This window comes from Chelonia mydas, chromosome 14 (assembly GCF_015237465.2).
Source record: "Chelonia mydas isolate rCheMyd1 chromosome 14, rCheMyd1.pri.v2, whole genome shotgun sequence".
Taxonomy (NCBI): Eukaryota; Metazoa; Chordata; order Testudines; family Cheloniidae; genus Chelonia; species Chelonia mydas.
The window spans coordinates 30,367,242-30,377,991 of NC_051254.2; the positions used below are offsets into that span (position 1 = coordinate 30,367,242).

The window sequence follows — 10,750 nt, forward strand, 5'->3', positions numbered from 1 at the left end:
TCAGAGGATGCGTCCGGGACACTGGAGACTGTTTCGTGCAGGAGGTTTGAGCGGGGAGAGATCACTCCTTGTCATGACCCTTGGGTCATTAACCCGGGTCTGCAGGGTTCCTGGGAGCAGCCACCCTCCAGCACGCCACCTGGAAGCCTACGAAAAACTGCTTAGCTAGGACTGACGAAGTCCAGACCCAGTTTGAGGCTCCTATTGGCAGAGTCCCAGAGCAGCTAATCAGCCCCCGGGACCTCTTTAAACCAGCAGCACGAAGAACAAGCTGTCTGAACAACCGAGCTCCTCCCCGGCTCTGGACCGTGTGTTAGCTGTTCCTGCTCCCACTCTCCAGGCTTGATTTCCTGGCATGCGGACTCGGGGTGACTCATCTGACTTGAGGTTCTGAACACAATTTGGTCTTTTGCTTCTGCTCTTTCAGTGTCCTGACCCAGCTGACTCTCGACTCCTATCTTGTGAGTGTGGCCTCTGCTTCTGACCACTAGGTCTGGCTGCCCATGACCCAGCCATGACACTGACTTTTCTACAATTCCTCCAATGCCCTTTTCTGCTCTCCAGCTCTGCTCTCCCAGCAAGAGACACCGATGCCTTGGCTCCCAAAGTCCTGCTTGCCTGCTAGTCAAGGGCTCGGGGGAGTGCTTGTCTTGCCCCCTCCCCCACCACAGCTGCTTTGCCTATGGGACTCTCCCTAGCGCAGAGGAGAATCCGTCCTGGCAGCAATTCAGGAAGTCACAGAAGGGACGGTCTGCTCAGCTCCCTCTGCAATGCCACTGCCCGAGACCATTACGAGTGGGTGCCCAGTGACTGCGCCGGCAGCTCCTTGAGAGACTCCTGGGGGCAGAGTAGTCATGTTTAACGGTGACCGCGGGAAGCCATGCGAAGAGTGCGGCATTGAGGAGACTCTCCTGCTGTCCCAAAGGGTTTCTGTTCTCCTGCACGGTCAGACCGTGGGGCCGGCTGGCAGAATGGGGAAGAGCTGGTTGGTGATGAGTTGGAGGATTCACCATACAGGTGGCAGCAGCTGCAAATCCTGGAGTCCCTGTGGTCGGGTTACCATGCGTCCGGATTTTCCCGGACATTTCCGGCTTTTGGGGTTTTAAATCGCCCTCCAGGAGGAATTTGTAAAAGTCTCAAAAGGTCCAGGATATCCCTCCTAATGCAGCACTCTGGGAGCGGGGGGGGAGCTGCGCGCTCTGCGGGGGAGCGCGGCACTGTGTCTGTCTCCGCACCCCAGACACAGTGCTCTGAGCAGCAGGGTACGGGGGCCAGGGGGCTGGAGAAGGGGCATGGGGTCCCAAGGGATAGTCAGGGGACAGGGAGCAGGAGGGGTTGGATGGGTCAGGGGTTCTGGGGGGAGCCTGTCAGGGGGTGGGCATATGGAGAGGAGTCGGGGGAGTCAAGGGACAGGGAGCAGGGGGGATTGGATGGGGCGGGGGTTCTGCAGGGGCAGTCGGGGTCAGGGAGTGGTTGGATAGGTGTGGGAGACCCGGGGGTCTGTCAGGGGGCAGGGGTGCGGATAGGGGGCGGGGCAGTCAGGGGACAGGTAGCGGGTGGAGTTCTAGGGGGGCAGTTAGGGTGGAGGGGCCTAAGGAGCGGGCAGTTGGAGACAGGGAGAAGGAAGGCTTAGATAGAGGGCAGGGTCCTGGGAGGGGGTGATCAGGGGACAAGGAGCAGGGGGGTTGGATGGGTTGGCGGTTCTGTGGGGGGCAGTCAGTGGGCAGGAAGTGGGAGGGAGTAGATAGGGGGCAGGGCTACCACTCCCCCCCTCCCCAGAGTGTCCTGTTTTTGAAAGTTCAAATATGGTAACCCTACCCTATGGGCCCAGCCTCCACTCCTGAGAGTTCAGGCGAACCTCCCCCTGTTCTCAGGGAGTCTTTGGCTTTCGCGGCTGGTCCTGCCTGCCGAGACAGAGGACTCAATGTTTCCATCAGGCTGCTCAGTTGCAAATGCAGCCACCCAAAGAGGTGAAGAATGGAAGCGAAAGAGCAAAGCTGGACCATCCACTGAGCTCCTGCAATCAAGTGAGCACAGCCTGGGAGAGACGAGGGAAAGCTCCAAGGTAGCTGCAGGAATCCAGTGGAGGAGAAATAAATAGCTCATGAGGAATCCTACGGGCTTTGTCTTGTGTGGTGAAGGGTGTAAAATGGCTCTAGTTACTATCACATTCAACTTTACAATCGCTGTGTCTGATTGAAGGGCAGGTCTGGAAAGGTCAGAGGTCACTCTAGGAGCTTCAAGTCTCAGATTCCGTCCCTATTGCCTGCTTTGACCAGCTGATCTCACCCCAACACATCCCTCAGGTGGTCGCAGTGGTGAGCTCTTTCCCTCTTTTTCTGGAGTTGCCGCCAGCATGGGGACAGGATACATGTGGCCAAGGAAATGGAGAGGCATGGGGGTCACTTGCAGAGGCATGCAGATAACTTGCAGAGTTGCCTGTTCATGCAGCTCCTATGGGGGAGCACGGTAGGGTACCGTGCACTCAGGGGCACCATTTCCAATTTTGGTGGTGACGGGGAGGATAATTTCACCATGATTCAAAGGGCTACTTAGGCTCCTGAAAACTCTAGTGTTTTGACAGATAACTTACCAAGGAGCTGACAGGACCACTTGCCAGACTGCTTTCCGGGGAAGACAGCTATAAGAATGGATCCAGGGAATGGTTCTGTATCTCTGAGCTGTTTGGACACTTTCAGGGAACATTCCAGATGCAAGACAGAGATCCCCAAAGTTATCCTGGGTAACCCTGAGAGACTTATGGAAAACTAGCAGATATTACATCTCTGCTGTCACTTTGCACTGACAAACTTGGACAGTCCCAACCTGTTCACGTATTTTACCTGCTTTAAGCTCTCAAGAACTTTCACATATAAAAGAAAGAAAATTAAATAAATGACATCGTTACACCGATATAGGGCCATAGTGTAAACCCGACCTCAGAGTTGTCCCATTGAAATGGAATTATTCACAGCAGTAACTAAAGTGAAACATGCACGTTAAGGGTTTCCAGGGCCAAGATTAAGGCCACAGCTTATGAAAGGTACAGACGCAAGAAGAGAAGAGCTGTGCAAAAACTGAAATGCCACTTGGAACTTGGCCCAAACAATGCAGCATGAAAAATAAACTCATCTTGTTATACAGTAATAGAGCTGGTTCAAAATGGTTTTACACTCACAATGCAACCTTTGAACTAAAAATGCCACTTTGGATTACATTGATCATTTAAAAAAAGTTCCCTTTTTAAAAAAAACATTTTGGATTTCTCTGCTCACTTGAGAGAGAACGTGGAGTTTTTCCCACCAAAACTAAACACAAATTTGATCAGTAAAAACATTTGCAAATAAGTTTGAAGAATATGGGGGCTGGGGGGGTGGGGAAGAAGTGGTTTCTTCTTCAATTTTCATGAACCTCTCCACCCTCGCTATTTTTGACCAGTTCTAATTATGAATAAATGTCTGTATGTCCATGAATGATAAATATGTCTGCTACTGAAACATTTACAAACAACTGCTCTCATCAGGATGACTGAGGTCACATTACGCAGAGAAACACCCAGGCCTGCAGGGTTCACATTTTCAAAGACATAAACCGCCTCAGGATGGGACTGTAACACACAAGACAGCGTGACTGGCACGGGTTGGTAAGGTGCTGTCACGGAGTGTGGGGGGAGTCCAGGCCCTGCACCCCTCTTCCTGGGATTCACTGAGACTCTCAGACAGCCAATAAAACAGAAGGTTTATTGGATGACAGGAACGCAGTCCAAAACAGAGCTTGTGGGTACAACCAGGACCCCTCAGTCAAGTCCTTCTGGGGGAGCAGGGAGCTTAGACCCCAGCCCTGGGGTTCCCTGTGTTCCTCCACCCAGCCCCAAACTGAAACTAACCTCACCCAGCAGGTTTCCTGCTGCAGCCTCCGTCCACATTCCCGGGCAGAGGTGTTACCTCCCCCTCCCCCTCCTGGCTCAGGTTACAGGCTCTCAGGTCTCCCATCCCCAGGGCACATTCCCAGGTCAACACTCCCCCCTCCCTGCTGAGTCACATCATCACAGGTGCATGTTTTGCTGTTGCTGGCAAATTGTGCTTTTTTGAGGTTGGGGGGGGGGGGGGGTTATATTTGAAAGGAGTTCTTCATCCTCTCCCACTCTCATCCAGGGATGCCGGAACAGGGGAGACCAGGGCCCACCACTTTTTACTGGACATAAGTGTGAGTGACTGGATGATGGGGGAGAGAAGGGAGCGGTGTTTTGGGGGCAAGGGGGGGTGTGAAGTGGGAGCTCAGGGAGAAAGGCGGCATGAGGGGGGCCTTGGAAAGGGGCGGTTTGAGGGGACCGGACCTAGAGGAGAAGGGGTGGCACAGGGGCTGGGCCACAGTTTGGGTGCGAGCAGCCCCCCCTCCCCCACTTTTAGGAAGCTTTTGCCTATCCTGCCCTCATCCTAAGTTAATTTGTTACAGTAAGAAATCTTTGCGCAACAAGGAGACTCAGAGACCCACAATATAACCGCTAAAATCCTCACCCGCCCCTGGAGCTGGGCAAACAGCATTTTTTGGTCGCTGACAATGCCAAAAAAAGAGAGGGAAAAAAACTGGTATCAGGTTGAACAAAACTAAAATTTTTCCAAATTTTTGATGAACCAAAAAGCTTTTAAAAAAAACAAAAAAATCCCAGGAACATTTCAAGGATTGTAACTTTTTGAATTTTTAAAATAAAACTGAAGGACAATTTTAAACAAAAAATTGTTTCAAACTGAAAAATCAAAATGGTTTGTTTGGAAAGTGTCTAAACGAAATGCTTCGACTTTTTAAGAACTGGGGGGAGGGGCTGGACTTGAACAATTCAGCAGACTGGATATGAATTCGCAAATTGCTGAATCTAAAATAGGTTTAGATGAAAAATTTTGCCCAGTCTAGTCCCCACCATTGAGGGGCATTGTAGGAGGGATCAGCTCTTCCAAGTTTGTCTCCATTTAATGGGTCCCTCCCCACACTCCGTTTTAGGGTTGCCAATTTTAATTGGACCTATTCCTGAAGATTTTATCACATGACATAACCTTTAATTCAAAATTAATCTTTAATCCCTGCAGACTCCTGGTCATCCTGGAGGATTGGCAATGCTACTCCAGTTTCCTGGGCCACACCCGTGTCCCCACCTAATGGATCCCTTCCTCTGGGTTCCTGGGTGAAGCGTCTTGTCCTCCATTAGCAGGTCTCCTTCACCATTCTCCAGGGCTGGGTCTCAATTCCTGTTTCTAATTCCCTGGGCCTGGTCCCCGTCCCTGTCACACACTGCGGGGAGCTCAGATTCCTGTGAATCCTGCAGACTTCCAGGCTGCTGGGAGGGATGAGTCAGCTGTTTCCTGAAGACGAGTCGCGGGTAGGCAAACACTTTCCCTCTTCCTTTCCAAAACCCACATTTGTATAGTGAGACTAGCACCCCCACCACTGCCACCACTCCATGCACCATGAGACGATCCCAGGACGCTGGCTCTGAAACAAAAGAGAGAGAAAGGCCCCATTACTAAGGGACTCCGTTAAATCATCCCACTGCTGCCATGAGGATCCCAGAAGATTAAGACATTCCTGGATACAATAAGAGCTGAATTGGGTCGTGTGCACATGGGCACCACTCAGAGCAGTGGGAATGAGATCTCCAGGCTCATTATCCCCATCGGCCAACCTGATGGAGGGAGAAAGGTGAGCCCGGCAAAGCAGCCCCCTGTTCCAGAGTCTGGGAACTGTGATTTTTAAGATTCTCCAGGATGGGGTCCCTCAGGTCTTAAAGTTAGAGGGAACGGTTATGATCATCTACTCCAGCGTCTCCTGAAGCGTGGAGAAGGGCTAGCCATGGTGGGAAGGGTGGGGTTTGAAGATGTATACAGGAAAATGGGGGTGGGGTGGGGTCGCTAACACATTGCTGACGTGTGAGGGGCACGATTGGTTTCTTTGCCTTGAGGAGGGGGCTCAGCTTTTAAAAGTTTTGGGAAGAATAATTTAGTCTGAGCCCTGGCATAACCCAGGCCAGAGAACGTCGCCTACTGATTCCTGCACCCAGTCCGGTGATTTATGGCACTGACTTGGCATAGAGAGGGATTTTACCATAGGCTGAAATCCAGCTGCAGAAGGGAAAGGGCGTTAGAAGCAGAAAGACCCCAGAAGTGGCTCTGGTTTTCTACTCAAAATAACCACCCAGGGCAGATTTTCCCCAGCCCAGCGCCTTGCAGTCATGCACCCAGCGCCTACTGCGGTCGGTATGCAGGCAGGCTCCCAAATCCAGACAGTGGCACTTCACATCCTCTTTGCCCTGGCATCAGGGACGGCCTTGAGCGCCCATCCTGCAAACACGTACGCACCTGAGCCCTGCCACTGTCATCCAAAGCTACTCCTACGGATGGAGTTAAACACGTGGCTAAAGCATTTGCAGAGGTTCCAAAGAGCTGAGGCTCTGTGCAAAAGGAACATTACTTCACTTATTCCAATCTTGGGTTTATGAGATGCTCCTGCCCGCCCCCTCCCTTCACAGCTGAGTCTCCCACCCAGTGGAATTCTCCAAGGAACTTCCCACTCCAAGAGACAGAGGTGCCTGAAGTGGCCATTAGCCTCTTAAGTCCCTTTGTGAATCCAGGCCTAACCATTCATCTGGACAAGTCCTCAGCTCCCTGCAGCTGTCCCGTTACCCCGGTCACACGGTGCAGGTTTCCTCTCACCTATCAGACTTTGTTTTTAAAGGAAAGCTGAGCTGCAGGAGATCAAGGTGGCGCTTCCAATGAACAAGTACCAGCTCACCCACCCCGTGGGATTCAGCCTCGTATGGTCCTTGCTCCAGACCCCCTAACTCTGTGGTTCTCAAGCAGGGATACATGTATCCCTGGGGTACACAGAGCTCTTCCAAGGAGTATGTCAACTCATCTAGATACTGGCCTAGTTTTACAACGGGCTACATAAAAAGCACTAGCGAAGTCAGTGCAAACTACTATTTCAGACAGACACTGACTTGTTTACACTGTTCTATATGCTACACCCTGACATGTATGTACAATACTTATTTCCAATGGATTTATTTTATAATTGTATGGTACAAATGAGAGTCAGCCATTTTTCAGTAATAGTGGCTGTGGCAACATTTGTATTTTTAGGTCTGATTTTCTAAGCAAGTCGTTTTTAAGTCAGGAGAAACTTGGGGTGAGCAAGACAAATCAGACTCCTGAAAGGGGTGCAGTGGTCTGGAAAGGTTGAGAGCCACTGCCCTAACTCATCTCACAGCCTGGGACGTCTTCTCGACTGACGCTCTGCAGGAAAGTTAGAGATGAAGGACAACACCAGAGCCCAGCTTCCCATTAGGGGGAGGGGGAGGAAATACTCACCCCTGGGCCTTTCCTTGTTACAGGGACCCACAGTGACACGGACTCTCTCTCACTCTGCAGCTTCTCAGGCTCTGCTGCTGGGAACAGCTGCGGGTGGATAAAAGGCAGCCAGGTTCTGCCTGAGACGTGTGCCGCGGAGCTCAAATGGATCTGCCAGAAAGAAGCGGCCGTGATATAAACAGTGCAACTGAGGATCCACATTTGTGTATCTGTAACGTGAAGTACCCCCCTGTTCAGTTTCATGGGTAGGGCCCTACCAAATTCACCCATCCAGTTTGGTAAATTTCATGGTCATGAGATTTTTAAAAGTCTTTTAAATTTCACAGTTTTAGCTATTTCAATCTGAAATGTCACCCTGTTGTAACTGTGTGGATCCCATCCCAGAAGAGGGTCGGGGGGGGGGGTCTCAAGGCTATTGGGGGAGGGGTGTCACGGTATCGCGACCCTGACTTCGGCACTGCTCCTGGCAGTGGTGCTACCTTCAGAGCTGTGCTCCCGGCCGGCAGCCATGGAGCTTTCTGCTGCTGGGGGAAGGTTTGTGGCGGTGGCTCTGATCTGGCCCTGGGAGCAGCCCATGCAGGGGACGAGGTCCTGTTCCTCCCCAGCTCAGCCCGAACTTGCAGCTAGAGCCTGGCACATGGTAGGAGCCCCTGCCAAGGATGCTCCCAGCCCTGCCCCTCCCCCATTCCAGGGTCCAGCACTCAGAGGTTAAAAGGGCCTGGAGCTGGCGGTTGGCGGGGTTCCCTCCTGACCACCGCGCTCGGGGCAGTTGCCCACATCACCCACCCATAAGGTTGGCACTCCGCCCCCACACCCCACCATGCCACCCTCACTTCTGCACTGTTGCTGGCAGCAATGCTGCCTTCAGAGCTGGGCACCAGACCAGCAGCTGCTGCTCTTTGGCCGCCCAGCTCTGAAGGCAGCGTAGATGTAAGGGTGGCAGTTCTGTGACATATTCCCCCCCTCCTCCCCCAGCCAGATTTCACAGGGGACACCAGATTTCACAGTCTGTGATGCATTTTTCATGGTCATGAATTTGGTAAAGCCCTACTCACGGGGCGGGACTGTGGCTTTAGGCAGAGCAGTACTCTGGGTGGTGCTGGGACTCAGGTACCCCGCGCAGTCACAGTTCCTCTCCTCGATCCTTCTCACTGGGCTGGGGCCTTGTAATTTTTAACTGCCCCAAACCTGCAGTAAGTTAATAACCTGCAATGCTTCCCAGGGTACCCAGGGCTGGGAGGCACCTCGCCACCACCTGCCCTTTGCCTGAGGGAGCCTTGTCTGTGCCTAACAGGGGTCAGCTCCCCAATTCCACTGGCCACACGCACTCGCTGCTGGGCCTGCAGTCACTGCAGGGTACAGGCCCACCCTGCCCTCAAGGCCTCTGAACATCAGTCTGGAGTGTCCAGCCCCTGGTACGCTGGGCACTGTCAGGATTCACAGATTCACTATTTCCAAAGGAACAGTAACATCCTCTGCCCCAGCTTACCAGCTCGAGCTCAGATCACTGCTCCACTTAACACACAGCGCTGCCACAGCACACAGCTGCCACTTAACACACAGCAGCTCACAGCGAAATCACGCCTCAGTTCAACAAAGCCAAGAGTCAGGTGGAAGTGTTGGAAACAAATGGTTACATATAACAAAGTCATAACATGCGTTCTAGAGCCGAGACTGAACTAACAAGCTATTCTCCTGTCTAAGCAAGTACAGCTCATCCGAAATCCTTGCAGCACTACACAGCCAGGCAGGCTCGGACCCTTCTTTCATGAGATATGCATACTGTCAGTTTGTCTCCAAGGGCAAAGATCCAGTATGTCTCTGCACACCGAGAGAGATCAGACCAACCCTTTGTCTTTATGCTTAAACACGACAGATGGACACACACACACAGCCCCTTGCAGTTAGTTTCTTCCTGTAGATTTCCCTTTTTCTGGATTTTGCAATCTAATTTTGCACCTGGCTCAGTGCACAAAGAGACATCCAACATCAGGCACACAATACACAGATGGCCAGACAAGGAGGTAACCTCAGTTGCCTCCTGTCTGAAAGGAGGATCTGAGGTACATCACCTCCCGTGACCTGCCTTGACTCCAAGACCTTAAGGGCATCATTGTCAGTCTAGAGACACAGCTCCTTACATAGTATCTGTACAGAGGTCTTGCTCCGATTATGGTGACCATTGGGCTACTGGCCCTTGATACAGACCTCACATGCCCCCTTTCTTGAATTATTACGTAGACCGCTGGTTCTCAACCAGGGGTACATGTACTCCTGGCAATATGCAGAGGTCTTCCAGGGGATACATGAACTCATCCAGATATTTACCTAGTTTTAAAACAGGCTACATAAAAAGCACTAGCGAAGTCAGTACAAACTGAAATTTTGTTTACACTGCTCTATATCCTATACACTGAAATGGAAGTACAATATTTATATTTCCATTGATTTATTTTATTATATGGTAACAATGAGAACGTCAGCCATTTTTCAGTAATAATGACAGGTTTCAGAGTAGCAGCCGTGTTAGTCTGTATTCGCAAAAAGAAAAGGAGGACTTGTGGCACCTTACAGACTAACCAATTTATTTCAGCATAAGCTTTCGTGGGCTACAGCTCACTTCATCGGATGCATAAAAGTGGAAAGTGTAGTGAGGATGTTTTTATACACACAGATCATGAAAAAATGGGTGTTTATCGCTTCAAAAGGTTTTCTCTTCCCCCACCTCCCACCCCTGTTCCTCAGAAATTCTTGTGAAACCCTGGATTTGTGCTGGAAATGGCCCACCTTGATTATCATACACAATTTAAGGAGAGTGATCACTTTAGATAAGCTATTACCAGCAGGAGAGTGGGGTGGGGGGAGAGAAAACCTTTGGAAGTGATATACACCCATTTTGTCATGATCTGTGTGTATAAAAACATCCTCACTGCATTTTCCACTTTTATGCATCCGATGAAGTGAGCTGTAGCTCACGAAAGCTTATGCTCAAATAAATTGGTTAGTCTCTAAGGTGCCACAAGTCCTCCTTTTCTTTTTTCAGTAATAGTGGCTGTGATGCTTCTGGATTTTTTATGTCTGATTTCGTAAGCAAGTAGTTTTTAAGTGAGGTGAAACTGGAATTTCACTTTTTAAGTGAGGTGACAGATCAGACTCCTGAAAGAGGTACAGTCATCTGGAAAGGTTTAAAACTACTGATGTAAAGATCAGACCCAGGGGATTCCTTTAAAACCTTCTGTGCTGCCTGCCAGTTGGCACCAAGAGGTCCCTGGGTCACATACGTCTTTCCCCCAAACTGCATCTCTGAGCAGGCTCAGCTCCTCTCTCCTGGAGGGAGGGAACTGGAGCCAAGGCCGTGCAGTAGTGCTGTCTGCAGTGTCTTGAGAGAG

The 10,750-nt window shown here is 51.0% G+C and overlaps 1 protein-coding gene across 1 annotated transcript in view; it reads left to right on the plus strand.

Annotated features, from left to right (window-relative positions):
• The window catches only part of LOC119567445 (maestro heat-like repeat-containing protein family member 1), an 850,842-nt gene extending 850,593 nt beyond the window's left edge, over positions 1-249 (plus strand). Inside the window, exon 14 of the mRNA XM_043528899.1 lies at positions 5-249. The gene's annotated coding sequence lies outside the window, so the exon portion shown is untranslated. The remainder of the gene's footprint in view (positions 1-4) is intronic.
• The last annotated feature ends 10,501 nt before the right edge of the window (positions 250-10,750 follow it).